This window comes from Trachymyrmex cornetzi, unplaced genomic scaffold, assembly GCF_001594075.2.
Source record: "Trachymyrmex cornetzi isolate Tcor2-1 unplaced genomic scaffold, Tcor1.1 scaffold47, whole genome shotgun sequence".
Classification (NCBI taxonomy): domain Eukaryota; kingdom Metazoa; phylum Arthropoda; class Insecta; order Hymenoptera; family Formicidae; genus Trachymyrmex; species Trachymyrmex cornetzi.
In genome coordinates, this window is record NW_017299509.1 from 1921700 (window position 1) to 1941375 (window position 19676).

The following is a 19676-nucleotide window of genomic DNA, read 5'->3' on the forward strand; positions in this document are numbered from 1 at the left end:
ATTTTGTATCAAATTGATGTTCAAAACTTTTTAGTTTTAAAATAATAATTTATGAGTAAGAGTAAATAAATATCATAAAAATAATTAATATGTTAAAATACAAATAAATTCTAAGATAAATGAATAATTTTCCGACAAAAGTGTGCTTTCACAATTTGCTTTCAAATTGTGTCAGTATTAAATTTTTTGCATTATTTTTTAAAATGTAGTATATATATTCATGTTATATGTTTTCTAACATATTCGTCTTGTTAAAATAACACAAAAATTTGAATGGACCATTTAAGATATGTGAAATGTGTTATAAACTTAACATAAATGTTCTCCAACTGTGTAGCTAAAACTTTCTCAAAATATAGTTCACTCATAAATATTGAATCCGATATCTGCTATAATACGTACATTCTAAATTTTTCTCTTATAGATATTTAAATGATGATTTTCTCAATTCATCAGTCGACCAAAACGATTTAATGTAGAGATACGAAGGAACATAATTAATCATTATTTTTGTTACACATTTGAATTAACGTTCGCTCAAATATCTGAATACATGATTCTGTAGGTGAGAAAATGTTCATTCGTTAGAAGTAGTAAAGGCTAGATTCTTCTTAGAACCAATCTGGTCGAAGCATTCGGCATAGGTCTTCGATCCAATACGGGAACAATGAATCTTCTTCGTTCGATAAATTTTTGTATTCATTCTGAGTAGACGAGCGAGAGTTCGAGAAGAATCGGACTCCTTTTTCCGAAAGACTGAAACGAATGTCAGGAGAATGATCAGAGCACTAAGCGTAAATTCTGATCCGCTATGAACCGATCGAACCGAGTCCTCTAACTGTGTGTAACCTGAATGTTTGGTGCTCGTATAATTCAAGGCGCTTGGACACTCTCACGGATATCCGTCTTCCACGTAGTACAAACCGCAGCTTAAACAACAATTGTCGTGTACATGTAGATGACTCGAGAGTTAAAATAGCGACAGGGAAAATAGATTACGAGTATGTTTAATAGCGCAAACAATAAATAATAATAGAACACTATTACAATAAATAGAATATTATAAACTTCTTCATAATAAATAAAATTATCAACCATTATTACGTGAGACAATTACATAAATACAAGTGAGGAACAAATCTCGCAGGAATTAAAAAGATTTTAATACTGACAATATGAAAAAAGAATCTACTTCTTTCAGTTTTCTATTTAACAAACTCGAAATCTCTCTTAATTCTCTCGACTCGCACAGACCACGAACTTCATGTTTTTGAGCGACTTGCAATGTCCATGTATAATTCAATAAAGAAAGAACCATATAGATATTATTAAATACTCTAATGGAATTTAAATCGGAGAACACTTTGGTCCTTTTATATTTAAAAAAATATACGCACAAGAAGATTTATAAATATAATTTTAGAAATATTATCGTAGAAAAATCTATTTGTAAAAACGGAAATAATTAGTACCACTGTTACAATCGTGATTTATAATGAACGGACATTTTATTATCGACGTTGAATTGTATTATCAAGAGAAACTTATTTTACGTCAGGCTCAGAAAACTGAATGATCAGGATCAACACTCGATGGGCGAGTACCTAAGTATCGTAGACTTCGCGTGATTTTCAAAAGTAGAACGATAGAGATGAAAAAGTGAAGACGATCGAAGTAGAAATACAGTACAATGGCTGATCATATCATTAAGCCTTAAATCCGTCAAGAAGAGTGCTGTCCGAGCTGAGATAAGAGATAAAGGGGATCAAGATCGATCGCGATCGACACGCAAATTTGAAACTAGAAGCGACCTACTCGAGTTTCTTTCATGCTCAACTGACAGATGTGAGGATGGGATCACGAAGTGAAAATGAGCGAACGAATAAATTGACGTGTGTGGTCACGCATGGATATATACGTGTGTGTGTGTGTGTGTGTGTGTGTGTGTGTGTTTTGCGAATGCGTGCCTGTATATGAAACAAGAGCAAAGACAGAGAGAAAGAAGTCGAGGTTTAATGGAAATGTAGGCGTTTATGAGTAATACGTGTTCGTGCTAGAAGCTTTTTGATATCGATTATCGCCGTTGCGAATTCTAGTTATCCGGTCGGTGCAGTCGATCTTTTGTAAGATATAGTTTCTTTAAGACGGCTGTAAATAAACGGTGGAGAATATACAATAAAAAAGCGAATTCTCGGTGTTTAGCGCTAGTTGTGTCGACATGTTTCTTCCTATAATGTATTTATGTATATATGCATATGTATATATACATATATGTAATATAAATATATACATATATACGTACATACACATATTTATATATACAAGATATAAATATATATTTATTATTACGTTGTTCTATTATATAATATTTATTATAATCTGACATAGGATTTACGCGCGACATGTTACGTTTATTGAGAATCCCGAGGACTTATGCCGAGATCCCATGTCCATTCTTTCCTTCACTTCTTCTCTCTCACCTACATCTTCGTCCTACATAGAGCAGTCAGAGAATATCGCGACAAGAAGCGATATGAAAAATGCAAATAGGCTTCAAAAGTAAATATTAAATAATGCCTAAGCAACAAGGCTTCAAAAGTAAATAATAAATAATGATTTAGATCAAATAGTCACAGCCTAATTATTAATACAATTAATGATCTCCCACTATACATTTTACTTCAAATGTTGCAAGAGAAAGCCTTTTGCAGTAGATTCGTCCTTTTCGCATAGACTTTTCTCGTGCACATTGTTAACGCGTTTACGATCTCGGCATGAATCCTCTCCATAAAAAGATAAAATCAGGGCGAAATCACGAAAGACGCAATTCACATTTGCGAGTGATATAAGAGGAGAGAGCAGAACGAGGGAGTTGCTATATCACGTCTCTGAACTGTACTTTTTCTATGTCCGCATAATCTAGTTCCTACGCAATGTTTGTACTCTTATACCCTTTGTACTATTTGTACCTTACGAATTGCAATACACTCGTCCGCAATAACGAAACGTTCCTTTTTATTTATCACCATTCACCATTATTTTTTCCGAGAAAAACCGCAATATTAATCTTTGTTAAATTAGAAAGTACAAATAATGTCAAACTGACAAACCGCATTTCTATTACGTTTGCTCCATGACGAAAATGAAACAAGACTTTAAATATAGGCAATTCGAGTCTATCTAAAATCGAACTTTCTATGTAATAACTTGCTTCGTACTACGATAGGTAGCCATTAACAATGCAACGACGACAGGGAATAATTCAAATAGCAGAGAATCATAGCTGAGTTGACCTAAATACTCGCGATTCCGGAGTCGATTCCGCGAGCACGTTCGTGATCTCTCAATGTTGAGGCAAACCTTCCTCGGGTCCAAGGTTATCCGGTGACCGACCCTCAATCTGAATCTAATGGAAATGAAGTTGAATCGCGTCGTAACTTTCTCTTCGCGGCGCCAATCCATCTCGTGCGAATTGAACCTTTAAGAACATACATCAATTTACTCGATAAATCTCCTGATAACTAAATCGCGATTGAATATAGCGTGATTGTAATTTTATTGTAATTAATTATAATTACATTTTCATATCCTATAAGTATTTATTTCTAATACTATTTAATGTGTATCCGTATATCTGCAAAACACAAGTTCTGCAAGTAAAATAATGACACACTGTCTGAAGCGCATTTTGTAATACTATTGTACTAATATCTTTCGCCGCATGATGAATAATTATCGAATCAACTAAATTAATTTTATATTTTAATATTTGAAAATATACACGTGAGGAAAATAATTAACTATATTGGATGTGTTATTAATAATTAACTGCACGTTGGATGTGTCGTTAATAGAAATATTTTCCTGCATCTCTTGAGACGTAATTAGCTAAATTGATAAATGGAATATTTGCTCTTAATTACTTCATTTTAAGTAAACTCGACTAAAATGCTTCACACAATTCATACGAATACGAAAATTACTAATTAATATTGATTATTTATTTCATTATTATTTTATTATAACCAATATCACTAAAAAAATTCTAAATAATATTGGATTATTGTCTTCGTTAAAGATCTTTGAATTCTCTTTGCTCCGTCGACTTTGAGATTATATTAAATTACTAGTAATTCCTTACTTTCACTGTTGGCTTAGACTCAATACTGATGCTTCAATTTTAGATTGCTTGTCTTATGTCAATAATATATTCATAATAAGAAATTAATTAATTAATTAATTAATTAATTAATTATACAAGCATACGTTGTATAATTATTTACTTAAAATAGAAAATATAATTTTATATTTTCGGCTGTGAGCCAGCAGATCGCAAAAAATTCACAGATGGATCGCAGATTATGCATCACTGTTTTATACAATTACTTGTGTAATTTTTTAGGAAATAGAAGATTTTTGTACAATTATACAATTAATTGTATTACCTAAACACTTTGTGCAATTGTATAGATACTTGTATAATTTTTCGGGACTTAAAAATACGATGCAAGAGTTATTTTTGATAGCGTGTCAATCGAGATCTTTGTTGACGATCTTCCTGTGGAGAATTTAAAAGAGCTGCGGAAAAATAGTATAAAGTCGAATCTGCGAGAGTAGGATGTACATACGTGTGGACATGTACAACGAACGAGGGATGCGTTTTTATCGTGGCGCGTGAGAAGATCGTTGCATAAGAGCGTGCGAACGATATGACCCTTAAGTATGCACTCGATTTAATGCCTAATGTTTACCAGTTGCAGGTTGCTGCTGTCTCGCGTGGGTGTGTTCCCGGTTCTAGATTTCCGAAGGCGTCTCGTCCGCGACCTGCTAATCGCCTTCTGCCTCGAAAGAACACAAGATGGAAAAGTGACCGTTCTTTACGCGAGAGCGCGAAGATCGATGTTGTCTAAATGCGCCAATAATATATATAATTATAAATACTGTCCTAAATATACATTTCTATATATTATTGCATGTCTTTAAGATAGTATACATAATTTATTGTTATTTCAAGACTATTTTAATTAATGTTATAAGGCGTAGAACTCTGTGAGACTGTAAATCAAATATAAGTAAAATAATGCCTGAGTCTCCATAAGTGTTGGTGTGTAAATAATATATTTATGAGGCAATAAGACATAATTCGTAAACAATTAAAATGCACTTACCAATGAAGTTAACTGCACATATATATATAAACTTAACTATTGTAGTTAAATTTCGTTGGTAAATACAGTTAAATTGTTTGCAAATTATATTTTATTGCCTTATAAATACATTTGAGTATCAACAACCGAGACTCATACACATATTTTACTTATATTTGATTTATTTTTGGAGTCACAAAATTATTTTTATTTTTATTTAATTTAATCTTAGGCTGTACTTAAGATAGTAAATGTAAAGACCGACTATATGAATATCAGCAGGAAATATCTTGTACAAGTGCACGTTGGCACTTGTTGCATTATTGAATTTATAGTAGAAAGAAATTATAGAAATAGAGAAGATGATAAAAATTTCCTGCTACTAATCAATAACATTATTTGTGATAATTAATAATTAAGAACGTAATTAGTTGGAGAGATATATTGTGCAATTGTACTATATTTCTATTTATATTCTTCATCAATAATTCAATAATATTCTCTATGTGCCGCAGCTAAATGATTAATCTCTTTTTCTTTTTGATAGGTAATAACCAATAGAACGAGATTATGACGATCATGAACGCTAGACTTTAATTATAATGCTTCATAATATTAAAAATAGCTTGTCAGTGGATTTTATGTGGTAAATATACTGTAAAAAGTTTACCCTACTTTCGCTTGCAAATTAACCTCATTATAGAACATCACCGAGATCCTCTCGACGAACAGCCGCAAATTAAAAGCAAATAAGCAGCACGCGAATATTCATGTTTCGTGAAAACTGAGAATCAAAGACAAAGAAATAACAGTATCCGTTATAACGCGTTGTAAAGCACCGCGATCTCGTTTCCAGACAGTGCGGAGGATGATCGTCCATGGGGGAAGTACCCGTAATTACGAGCTAAATCCACCCCTCCGTGTTGCCGGGTTCCGGGCACTCGGAAGAGGGTGCATTTTAGTCAAACCCCGCGATACAGCCCCGTATCCATCGTAACATGGAGCCGTTTAAGTCGTAATGTATAAAATCAATAGACTCGCCAGACTGCTTCTAAATTGGCTTCGGTTACTCAATGGGATAACGTAAAAGGCATTTTATTGTTAATTACATCTTATAACAATATCTTCTTTATTATTACATACGTTATTTGTGTGAATAAGCTTTTCAAGAGAACAACAGATTACGATAACGTCAAAATAACATTAAAATGTATAGTGACTAATTAAAATGTGACTTTTAATAATCATTTTGGATTCATTTTGATGTCATCATGACTTTTTCGTTTTGCTTGAATTTATTATTTTTATTAATTTCAGTATGATGAAAAGAATGCGATTAAACTTTAATTTTAAAATCTATAACAATTTTTGATCAATTATATACCTATCCTGTTTCGTGTTTTATACAAGCACGAAGCTTCACGATCACAAAAAAAAGAGGACAAAGAACCGTGCGCAGTTTATCTCCCCGGCGCGCTCGCGTTTTAACCCTACCATTCCACCTGTAATAACCCTGAAACCTCTGTCCTCCCTACGCGTCCATCGTCTCGCAAAGCGAGACCTCGCTCCACGAGGCAGTTTTGACGCAACGACGACCATCGTCATCGCTACTACCCCTACGTAGTAGAGCGCCAAGCTTTACGAGCCGACATCAATATAGGCGCAACAGTACACTGTCGAAGGGGGACAGAGGAACGTCCACGGGGTGGAAAAGCGGGAATCGCAGGAGTTCGGTATTGATCGCCTTTCCACATTGCATGGGGGTGGCTTCGCGCGCGCGGCGACCCCCATAACCAACTGAGCGTCGCCATTACACCACCATGGGCGGCCGCGCAGCGTCGCAGACGTACTGAGAGTGAGACAGATCAGCCGGCCGGCACAAACTCACCCCGGAACCGTGCACGCACACGCGAACGGACACCAGAGCCACGCAATACGAGAGCGCAACGAGAAAAGGAAGATATAGAGGAGGTAGAGAGGGTGTAAAGACGAAGAAGTCCGCCGGAAAGGACAGAAAGAGCGGTAGGAGCTTCCGGGCAGGGCGCAAGCTCGGGATCTCCTTGTTTACATCCGCCTAGCGCCGATCAGCACGTTGCTTCGAAGTACTACAATCGGCTTCACCTTATCCCCTTCGTCCAGTGAGGTTTCGCATCTCTTGCAATCTCTTGCAAATCGGCGGCCAACAGCAAGGAATTCTCCGAAAGATTGCTTTCCTCACGAGGAGTCGTTCTACCTAGCTTTAGGACGGCACCGGAAGGTCAGGGACTTGTCCATGGCATAGAGCTTCATCCTCGTTTAATGAACGCGTGAGTATATCTGCCATGTGGAATTTCCACGGGTGTTTTACAGTGCTCTCTTGGATTTTTGTGTCGGACGTCTTATGTTGAAATTACGTGTTGCGCGCCCGACAATCGGTGAACGCTTGTGTCACGTGCATGCCGACTTCCGGAAAGTTTTGCTAATTTGAACAATTCAAGTGAAAAATCGAAACATGATCAACGCAAATAAGTGAAGACCATATTGATCAAAGCGGATCTTAAACTATGCTGGTCAGTTCAAATTTATTAGACGATCTCATAACGTTTGGATCAAAATATATTTAAAATTATATAAAAAATAAAAAATCTTTACAGAAGGAACAACTTACATTAACAAAAGAACTCATCAAATACCAGAGACAAATTTTATATAAAATCTTAGTAAGCAAATTAATTATGTTTTGGGTCAAATAGATCAGAAATAACAGATCAGCAGAGTTAATAATATTTTACGTGAAGCACCACGATTTCTTTTGATCAAATATGGCCTTCTTCATTTATTTGTGTTCGCTAATTTTTTCGCTAGCTGCTGCAGGTAGCGGAGTTTAATTAAGATCATGATCAATCTTAAATGTCGCGAGTAAAATATATAATAGTATGTTACATATGAAGTTGGAGTTTCATGCCAAATGCGCGATAGAAATTATAAAATTGCTACATAGGAATATTGATTGTGTGTTATAAGAAGTGTTATAAGAAACTTCGTAAATATGGAAGTTTGAACTCGTCAATATATAAAGTTCCTCGTGTGCATTAGATATTGAAAAAACAATAACAAACGCTTCTAAATCTTTAATATAATGTACAATTTCAATCATCGCGCATTCAATGTGAACGGCAAAAAAATATTAACATGCATTAAATTATCGACATTGTAATCTAAAATTTTTATGATCAATGAGATTGATATTGTTTACGTTGCATTTGCAACTATTACATGCTTTTATAAATGTCAGTCACAATCAATCACAGAATATATAAAATAATGCTACTTTCTACGCCGGTTTCTCGGTCAATGACTTTCTAGCAAAACAATTCCACGCCAGCTATATCGATTTTTAAATTGGTTGCGTGTAGCAAACACATGAAATAGCTTCTTACGGGATGGAATGCATTCACGATATATAGCCTAGAGGTTTCAGAAAACTCATCGCAAACATATGAAGTGATATATGTAGAGTCAAAAAATAAAATTCAAAAAAATATATGAAATACAAACATGGATAAAAAGGAAAAGAAACACATATTTAAGTCACAAATTATTTCAAGATATTAAATAATTAATATATTGTATAATTAACTAATATATTTTAGTCATAATTTTGAACACCATTAAATGCTACCGTTAAAATTTATTGCGTTTGCCCCGGCTAATTTCCCGTCTAAATTATGAATTTTTCATCATGGCGTACGTTTTGAAAAATGGCTCTTGCGCTCGACTGCGCCAATTAATCTTGCGTAAACGAGAAAAATGTGCGCGGCATGTTTCAAACTATATGTGAAAGGGGAGCGGTTAACGAGCTGATAAATGCGCAGAGGCTTTGGTTCGACCGTGCCGCGAACCTTGAACTTATCGACCAGCCTGTATTTATATTGTAACGACCCAAAAATCGAGTCAAGGACCAGTGAGGAAAAACGAGAGGATCGTTTGGGTCCCAACGCTATACACGCGCACATGGTGCATGCGTGGACTACGTTCACCAGGACGTAACATTGAACTGTGGTTTCATGACTGAAAAAAAGAGGAAAACATATTCAGAGCCTTGTCAAGTATAATTTCACCCATCTCTACTTTAATCTTTATTTGAGTTATGTTACCATCGATAAAATAATTCCTTAAAATGATTAAATGTCACAATTCCTGGCACGCGGTAGAGAATACATATGCGTAACGTAATTCGATCGAGAAATTGTCAAACGAGAGTCTTACCGTCGAAGAAGTATGTATTTTTTGTGTGTGTATCTAAAATGGGGTTGCTATCGGAAAACCAGAGAGATCACAACAAATGAAAAATAAGAACACGTCTATTATTAGTAGTTCGACTTCTTTGAAGTTCCAATGGGTGACAGCTAGAGTATGTGTAGGACTCGAGGAAAAGTCTTTGTATGTATGTACTTTACCGCCCTTGTAGTGTCTGCAGTAATCTATCTTCGTTTTTGCTAGACAGAACAAGATTGGTGTGTTAGACTTCAAAGGAATCTGATGGAGACAAGACAAATATCCAGATGAAAAGATTTTTACTTTGTCAAAGTTCTGAGAAAAAATTGTAAATAAAAACATAAAATCGGTTGAAATTGATAGTGCAAAAGATATTCGAAAAACTAACTCGCATTTTATGCGCGAATTAATGTCAATCATATTTTTAACATTGAAAACAGAAATAAGCTCAGGACGCTTTTACATATATTATCAAGTTACTCGCCTCGATCTCCAAGAGTATCCACTGCCGACTCGCACTTTGGAAAGAGAAAGGATCCGGACGGGATATCGCGCGACCATCATAGAATCACGATTATTCGCGCGGGAGACGCGAAACGCGACGCGAGTGCCTCGACGTAGCTCTGCTTAACCGTTACAAATAAATGTCTTATTCAACATTGTATTAGATTTAATAAAAAATTTTGTGAGTGTGACGTTTAATTAAAAAAAGATTACTTAAATTTACTTAAATTGCAATAGCAAATTATCAATACGAATTTAATTGGAGTACTTAACGTTGTAGTGAAGAAATATTTTACTTAACGTATTATATTTTTACGTACATTATTGTAGAAATGTTATACGCAAATTCGTGATTGCAATTGAGTTGCGTTTCGGTTAATTACATTTTGGCATGTTGTGAATGCGTTGTGGATTTTTTTAGAGATCTTTCCCTAATTGTGAGATAAAATTTGTGGTTCACAATGAAGGTAAGATAAATAAATTTTCACGAGGTTTCCTCTATTTTTTTTTAGTATAATCTTTTTAGCAACAGTCTATTAAAAGTTTCGCCACCTACCTAAAGGCATATATTATTTTAGATCTAATATTAATGTTACTATACATATATTCTACATAACAGGATGTAAAATAATTCTTTAGTTTCATAATACTCTCATTTATTTGTTAAATAAATCTGACATGAAAACTTTTTTTATCTTTATTTAATTTTATCGATTTTTGAAAATAATAAATTAGTTCAGTTTTCAGTTTAGTTTTAATTTTAATTTTTTAAATTTTGTTTTTTAATTTCTAAAGAATCGCGTTTAATTAAAAAATATTATGAAACATGCTTTAAGTTGAAAGTAAGTCCGATGCAAATATTTCCATAAATAGCAACGGCGGAAAAGCTATGTTGTAATTACCTTAATTACAGCAATTATTATGTAGCGCAACTGCAGTTGAGATAATGTCAATCTTTACAGAATCACGCTACGCGGAAATGCTTTGTCTGTCCGTATGTATCTTCGTGTATAAAAGAGAATATCTTTATTTTATTCCAATATTCCAGTTGATCTTCTTCGACATAACATGTTTATGCAAATTCTTAAATAGCACACACAGAATATTACACAAAATAATATTTCACATTTTGAACATGATTGAAAATAATCTGTGTGTCGGGAATCGAAGCGATTCTATCTGAAACGGAATTAAAAATGAAGAAACGAAAAAGAATTTGACACCATTTAAGCCAATCTTATTAGGGTGCAGGGTAACACTCGAAACAAATTGGGAAATTACCGACGGTATCAAAGAACGAGCCGTCATTGACGAATTCGACGCTGGGAACGCGGACTCTCGGACGGGGGAAGCGGCGTATAGCGGCATATAGCGGGATCGGTCGATGGATAGTACCTACGTGGGCGTCGCGACGCCGGCGCCGATACGAAGCTCACAGGTGGTCGCCACGCAGTCTGGCCGTGTTTCGTGTCGGGTGCCGTGCTGTACCGCGGTAGCGCCTCGGCGAGCTACCGGCTTTTTCGAGGTCCACGACCGAGCGACCGAGCGGGGACTGCGAATCGATCCGCGGCCACTTCCGGCTTCCGTTTGTTGTGACGCCCGCTCGCTCGCGCGCGCGGTTCACCCCGGCGAAAGCAATAACCTCGCCCCCGCGACCTTTGTACATGTGTGCGATTCGATTGTCTCTCACCCCGCGAGAGTCGCACTGTCGCCGCGAATATCTTCGCCGTCGTGAGCTACCCCGCATGTAAGCTCGCTGACTTCCGGCCACGCGCGTCGACATCGCCCGAATGCGCCGGTGGAATTTTCCTGATATAGTGAGCCAATTTGTGATTAAACCTATCTGGAGTAATTATGATAGTGAGATAAATGCGCTGTCACAATACTGCTCAACGATAATAACCATCGCCTTTTCACTCTCATAATTATTCAGTTAACACATGACTGTTGATCTTTGACCCTCCGATGTCAAAATCTGTGACACAGTTACTAACGCTGGATCTGAGATCCAGTTAATTTATGTTGACTAAAAGGCACTAATTTTATTAATTTTAAGGAACTAAAATGACATAAAAAAATCGTAGAGAAAAGAATGTGTGTGGATGAATATTAAATTTATTTTAATAACAATAATTTAAAGCAGATGTGTAACATAAAGAATATCATTGAGTGGGAGACCCAACCGTTACTTTCAGAGGAGCAAATAATGTAAAAGTTATATTGAGAGAAATTTCTTCTATAAAAAGTATTGGATAAAGATGCAATAATGGCTAACTAATAATAAATAGCGACCGTGACTTGAAGTTATTTTCTTCAATCGAAATATACTAATAATTCAGTGAATTATATCTGGTTGTCTGAGAGCTGGAACATTATACGTCAAACTTGTCAATATGCTTCATTACTATAATTAATTTAATACATTTCCATCACGTTGATTTTGATGTTAGAAGCCGATTTATAAAAATTAATATACGTGATGTTCGATATACTATTTTTATATTTAATAGTAGGAAGATCTGTGAGCCCCCCCCCCCCCAAAGTATTTATCGATCGACTTTAATTTTTTGTTTCTGAAGCTTCATAGTATTCGTACTTACATTATTCTCGTGAGCTTTATTTATTGAATCTCTCCGACATGTGGTGGATCTTCTAAAGTAACTTCTGCACGATTATATTTGTAAAATATCGACTTTTAGTTTTGAATCAAGTGCATTTACGAGTAGCTAAAAGTTAGCTGTGACTACTGAGTGATTTTGTTTAATCCCTGGCGAAGCGAAAGGACCTTAAAGTGATTTGCAATTTATTAACGACCGTCCTTGCACCAGAAGGCACAAGGATAAAGTAATCAACCGGCAGAAACTTAGACTTTCAAACTTATTACTTCGTTACAAAGCTCAAAGACCAGGCTCGACGTTACGTATCAGTTCAAACGGTCGACGTCTTGGTATCAGAAGCTTTCAAGTTCGGAACCTTATTTCCGAACTCCGATATTCTTCGGTACTTCCTTTGTATGAAATAGGTCGCTCTCCTTAGATTCAGCCTCCTGCAGGAAACTTCTACGTGTTTAGATTTTATCGAACGTGGATGCGGAAATAAAGCGAAATTATTGTGTGGAGTTATGCAGTGATATGTGAATTTTGTAGCACAACAGTGTAATATTGCATTGTTATGCTTCATATTTTTATATGCACATAATGAGATTTCGTGTTCTTAAGTACATTAAATAAAAAAAAAAAATAAAAACACTTTCATCTATATATTTTGAACGGTTGCAATCGATTGAGCACACTTAGAAGTTGATCGCTTCAGTCTTTATTGACTTTCCGATAATCTCGATCTGACGCAACTCTCCGGTTCGCGTAAAGGAGGCACGGCAGTGTCACTGCGCGTGGCTTAGCGCCAAGACATTACCAATGTCTCCAAATATATAATATATAATGTAAATTCTTTAGAAAGAAATGTTGATTGTTAGAGATAAAAAAATTCTGAAAGGACATCCTTCAATTTCGCTTTGAACGATCAATCAAAAAGCCTTCTTCCGTACTATGTGAATAGGAAGGCTTTTACCCTAGTCTGATTTCACTCAATTATAACTGCATGTGACGTGATGCGACGTAAAAAAATTCAAATAGAATAATCCTATTAAATCACAGTGAACGAACTGCACCAGTGATAAAATTCGTCAAATCAAAAGGCGGATGGTTCGGAAAAAGCGCGTATCGCTAGAAACATCGGCGTAAACAGAATATATATTTTGCAACTCTCTGTTTTCTTCGCCGAGATTATTCTTCTAGATCTAAAAGTATAATCCAATCAGCACGAAGGAAACTTCCAACAGTTGCAAAATAAACATTCTGCTAAACGCGGCCGTTTTTTAAAATTTGTCATTTGTCATCTAAATATATTTACAATTTATAATTTATATAAATTACGTACGAAAAATGAAAGTTGTAATTTTGATTGATGATTTAATAACGATTTTAGCAATTGAACAAATTTTGTTCGTGAACACGTAATCGCCTCGGAATTACTGCACCATCCATGCTGGACCATAAGTTTCAGCAACGATCTGAGAATTGCCCTTAAGGTATTCTTAAATTCATTATCTCGCGTATTTCTGTGATTGATCGTTCAACCGCATCGCTCGCTGTCAGTGCTGAATCAGAATCGGTCCTTTCACGCGAACGTCGCCTAGAAACCTCGTCGTGGCAAAGCAGATGCGAATGGACGGTAGAAATAATTTCACGCTGGTCAATGTGCACGTGTGTACACGTGGAAAGAGAAAAGAAATTCGTACTTTGGAGAGAGAAAGGAATGAAAGAAAAATGAAGACAAGATTGAGTCGCGAATGGATATTCGTAATTAAAGCTGTCGTTCTTGGCGAAGTGCAGGTTTCTAAATATATATGTTTGTGTGTGTATGTGTGTGTGTGTATATGTGTACAGTCGACGATGGGTAAAAATAGTAAGAGAGGGAGAGAAGAGCTTGCACGACGGAATAAGCTTGCAGTAGACATCGTGATGTCGCGACGTCACCTGAATGTGCGTTAGGTCAGTTATCGAATTCTCGATCCTTGGACTTGTTCCGCACGTATCGTCAATTACACGCTGTCACTTGGGCTAGACATAACGTAAAGTCCGGCTTGTAACTGATGGATATTAATTATCAACATCTGGTGATCCGATTATTCAAACGCAACATGAGGTAAAATTTAGATATTGCGAATATGGATACTATTATATAATTCTGCAAATTCGACGAATATAAAAAATAATCCTAAAAATATTAAGATTATTTCCTAAATAAATAAATAAAAATACGGTTAATATATTTAATTTTTTATTAGATAATTGATAAAATGAAAATTTCCTCTCCCGTATCAGATACGCATCATAAGATATCACGTCTCCCTATTGCTACCGCACTATTTTACGTGGTTGCCTTGTTCTCACAAAGATAGACCGTAATGTGAGAGGAGATAGGTCAGTAACCGTTCCCAAACACCCACCGCCCTTCCAGTGCTGTACCGCAACAAAGCGACATATTTCCTTCATGTTTCACTTTATAAATGTACAAACCTGTTCAGTTTAAATAAATTAATTCAAAGTGGGTTAATAATATTTGCTAACGATTCAATACTGAGATCGATGTAATTTTGCATAAATAATAATTTTGTAAAAATCGAATAAACGTTTAACTTGATAAATCAATAAAAATTAAAACAGATCAATAATTATACATAAAAAAATTACGTGGATAAAAAATTTAACCAGTAACGCGTTTATGTGTCGGCGCTGTCTCCAACATACAGAGTTTCTCAAAAGTTTGGAAAGCCCGTAATAATTTTTATAAAAACGAAGATATCGAAAATCGGTGAATTCCGATTATATTTAAAAAACTAGCATAAGTACACACACACACTGATCAATCATCACTCCCAGATGCGAAAGGGGTAATGACTGATTTTGGGTAATGCCATTGCATAAAATTTTCATTTTTTGTGATCGTCGTTTTAAATGAAGTCATTCGTAGTGATTTAAAATTATCAGTGTTTTTATCGCCATAAAAAGGCCTTGCAAATAAATTCTCACTTGACCTCTAGTGCCATTTAAAATTTTTATCATCTCCAGGTGCTTTTATGCACCTGGAGATGATGGTTTCTCAGCGTCCATACCAAAAGATACATTTTTAAAATATCGGTACGTGTTTCACCATTTTCTTATCTTCGTTCATGTTTTTAAGAAACCCTGACCTTGTTTATTTGTTTAGTGTGATGTGCGTCTATACAAATCTGACAATTTTGAAATTCTAATATTATAAAGATATCTATCGCATAAAGTTAAGCAAATGTATGCGATTGTTATCTAGCGCAAGCGCATAGACAAATTTCGAATAAACAAGGTCAGATGTTGGGGACACTTTTGCTATGGTATTCAGTTTGACTGGCATTTCCAATATGGTCCAAGGTGTACCTGAGATATAAATTGTAAATATATACGAGTGTGTAACAATGCGTTGAGCTCAGATTCGTAAATTCAAATTCAAATGGCTGTGCGAATGAATCATTTTTGCAGAACTTAAAATCTAATAGGATTGTGTTAGACGTCACGAGCTCTTCAAGTCATGAATTTATGTAATAGACTCATTTTTATATATGACAACTGAAGACAACATTAGAAGGACATTTGTGTGGTCTGTTCACCATTGTTTATGTGCTCTCTCTGTCACGCACATATACCTATGACGCTCTTCTGAACAGTGTCTTCAGCTGTTGCATATAAATACGCAGTCTATTACATAAGTATTGTAAGTCTGCAAAAATATCTCTTCGAGATGCCTGTTAGTTTTCTATCGCTCATCCAGTTCTTCGGAGAGCATCCACGTGGAAAGATGTATGCACGTGACCAGGCGAACACTCTAGCGCGCCAATCGCAGCTCCATGTTTGGCGAACTCTACTATGGAGAGAGAGCTAAGAAGCGAGTTAACGGCTGGAGCTTCCTTCTGAGACAGTACCGATCCGATCGCGTTTGCACTGTCGTTGTTGGCTTCTGCTCAGCACTGCACACTCTTTTTCATCGAGTTCTTGCACGAAAGCAAGTTCTCCTTCGAGGACCTTTTCTTTTAAAATAATAACCACACATATTAAAGTGTGCATCATGGGTACCGTGGCTTTAAGTAAGTTTAGTGAAAAGATTGGATGAGATAAATCAATAAGATAATATGTGTAGGCTTAAAATCTTTCAAGCGTAAATTTAAATAATATAGTATTTTACATTTGTAAATGTAGGGTATATGTTAATGAAGAAAGAATGTCACGATAATACTAACTTAATATATCACGATAATAATAATATTACAATAATAAATAAATGTTAAATTTCTTGATTAAAGGATAAATGTCATTCAGCTCTCTTAAAAAAGTTATTTATCTGACCTATAACGATCATTGGCGCAACATATACCAAGTGTTTCATGTTTCATTCGATTATATCACTATCCAGATAAAATTACATCAAAGTCTAAAGCGATTAATGATATATAAACAGAAATAACGATACGCATGAGCTTTTGTAATATGAAATTTGTACTCTCTAAGCTTTAGAATAAATTCAATTGAAATTTAAGCACTTCCGAAATAGATTATCTGTTTCGAAAATAAAAAGTTATTTTTCAAAGCTTTCGTAAATCAGAACGATTTACGAAAGTTTTATTTCTTCCGATAGTTGAAAGTTAAAGATTCAAAAGATCGCGCGTACGCTTCAATAAAATCAAAGAAACGTCCAACAAATCCAGCGAATTCAATTGTCTTGATCTTTTGATGTCACTCTTAGTATGGCATATCAGACTTTTTTTTAAATAGTCTTTCAAAACTTCTATTTACTTTATTGTTTATAACTTTTTTACTATTAAGAATACATACATTTCTTTGATATCGTTGTTCCTATTTACCGTTTCGATTAAAGGAAACTTGGTTACAGTATGTTCATTTTTATAAAAGTTATAAGCAATCAAATTCATCCAGATTAAAAATTAATGCAGAATAAGATGCACAAAAATTTATTGAAAATTTATGGATGGTAAAATCGAAATTACGGAAATAAGATGAAAATTGTAAATTCAGTTTTGTTATATAAAAAACTTCCAAGTATGTCATTCGTATTGTATAAAGACTACTTTTGAGATGCGAAACAAGATTCAATTCTTATTTGTATAAATAAAATTGCTGGTACTGTGCTGCACATATTTTTATTAAATCATGTTTATTTAAATTTTTTACGATCAATAACATGTCTCCCGTAAGTTTCATTCAGCACCTATGTATACGGTCAGTCATAAAAATTGGAAATTTAATATATTTTCTCTAAAATTTATGAGAAGAAATGAAATGATCAATAAAGTTATTTTTCATAACAAAACAAGTGCAAAAAATAAAAAAATTTAATTGTCTTTTGTAAAATTTATGCAGTTTTGCGGTGGCTTATTCTATATTTGAATATATTAAATATTTGATAAATAATTTTTTCGCACGTATTTCTGATGTAATTTTACTATTCCGCAGATCGTCAAAGAGACAAAACAGAAGAGTCTGAAGAGATGCAACGGTGTCCATACTTACATGAGATGAAAGAGCGTTTGCTCTCCCAGCCGACACCAACTGATAGCTTGGACATGGAACGACTTGACGGTGGTACTCCTGTTAAGGAGGCTAATCTGCACAACGATTATCCGGCGCATACAAATCCAGGTGTGATACCCGAACCTCCAGAAATGCCACCTGATTCTTTGATTGGTACTGTTGTCAAGGTGAGTAATCAAGTATAAAGTATAGTCTCCACTGAAGTCGACTAATATATTGATTTCTTTTTTTTTGTAAGAAAGAAGAAGAAAAGTATGCCGATTGGTTTTAGTGAAGACAAGCCTTTACGTTACAATAAATTATATACATGTACATAGAAAGTCCTACATAGAGAAAAAAATGGTTATTACCATAATATGAATATAATTTATATAATCATTTTCGGTCAACTATTATATATTTTTTTAGTAAAACTATTAATATAATTATTAGATCATTACTACTAACATTATAGCAGTAATAACTATGTAAAAATGAAACTCATAATTATTTTACCATGTAATTATAATAACAAAAACAACCTAACTCAGGGCTAATGGAAGTCAGCGCGAACGGAGGTGCGCCATAAATCTTACAAAAATAATTTTGTTAATCCATCCGATGTGATGACATCATCTTTATTCAAATCTTGAAAACGTTTCGATTCTTTTTGGAATCTTCATCAGCAAACTTCTTAAACAATATTAGATTTCGCGAACGTTCGACGTAGAGTCACTCGCAGGTTGCCAAAACTGAAGTGTTATCTACAAGATCGCCAAATCTCATCATGAAACCTTGGATAATGTATTCATAATGGTTTGATGATGAGATTTGGCGATCGTGTAGATAATACTTCAGTTTTGGCAACCTGCAATATTCACAGTTAAACACATGTATTACAGAAATGTGTTTAATTGTGAATATAAATACATTATCCAAGGTTTCATGATGAGATTTGGCGATCGTGTAGATAATACTTCAGTTTTGGCAACCTGCGAGTGACTCTACGTCGAACGTTCGCGAAATCTAATAATGTTTAAGAAGTTTGCTGATGAAGATTCCAAAGAGAATCGAAACGTACAGGTTTTCAAGATTTGAATAAAGATGATGTCATCACATCGGATGGATTAACAAAATTATTTGTGTAAGATTCATTGTGCACCTCCGTTCGCGCTGACTCTCATTAGCCCTGAGTTAGATTGTTTTTGTTATTTTAAGGAGAGAAAGTCCTTGTTCAACATATTTACATGTAATTATAGTTATAATACACCAAACACTTTTCTCTCAGTGCATAATCCACACATCTATTTAATCAGAACTTTTTTGGTTAATATCCAGAAATAGTCTTCTCCTAACAAAAATATTGGGATATAATTTAAATATGTCCCAATATTGGCAAATGCTCAACTGACTAAAGAATCTACGATGAAAAAGAATATATTGGTTTTTGGACATCTCTCTCCGTACTCACAAAATTAGATTGTAATGATATAAAGTATTCATAACATAACATAAATTGTATTCATAACATAATTTCAAAGTACGTAATAATTCTGATAAAAGTTTTATTGGAAATATTTAAATTTACTCTATGGCGATTTCAGCTGAATTCCGATGGTTATGGCTCCCCCCCCCCCCCCGCCCCCCC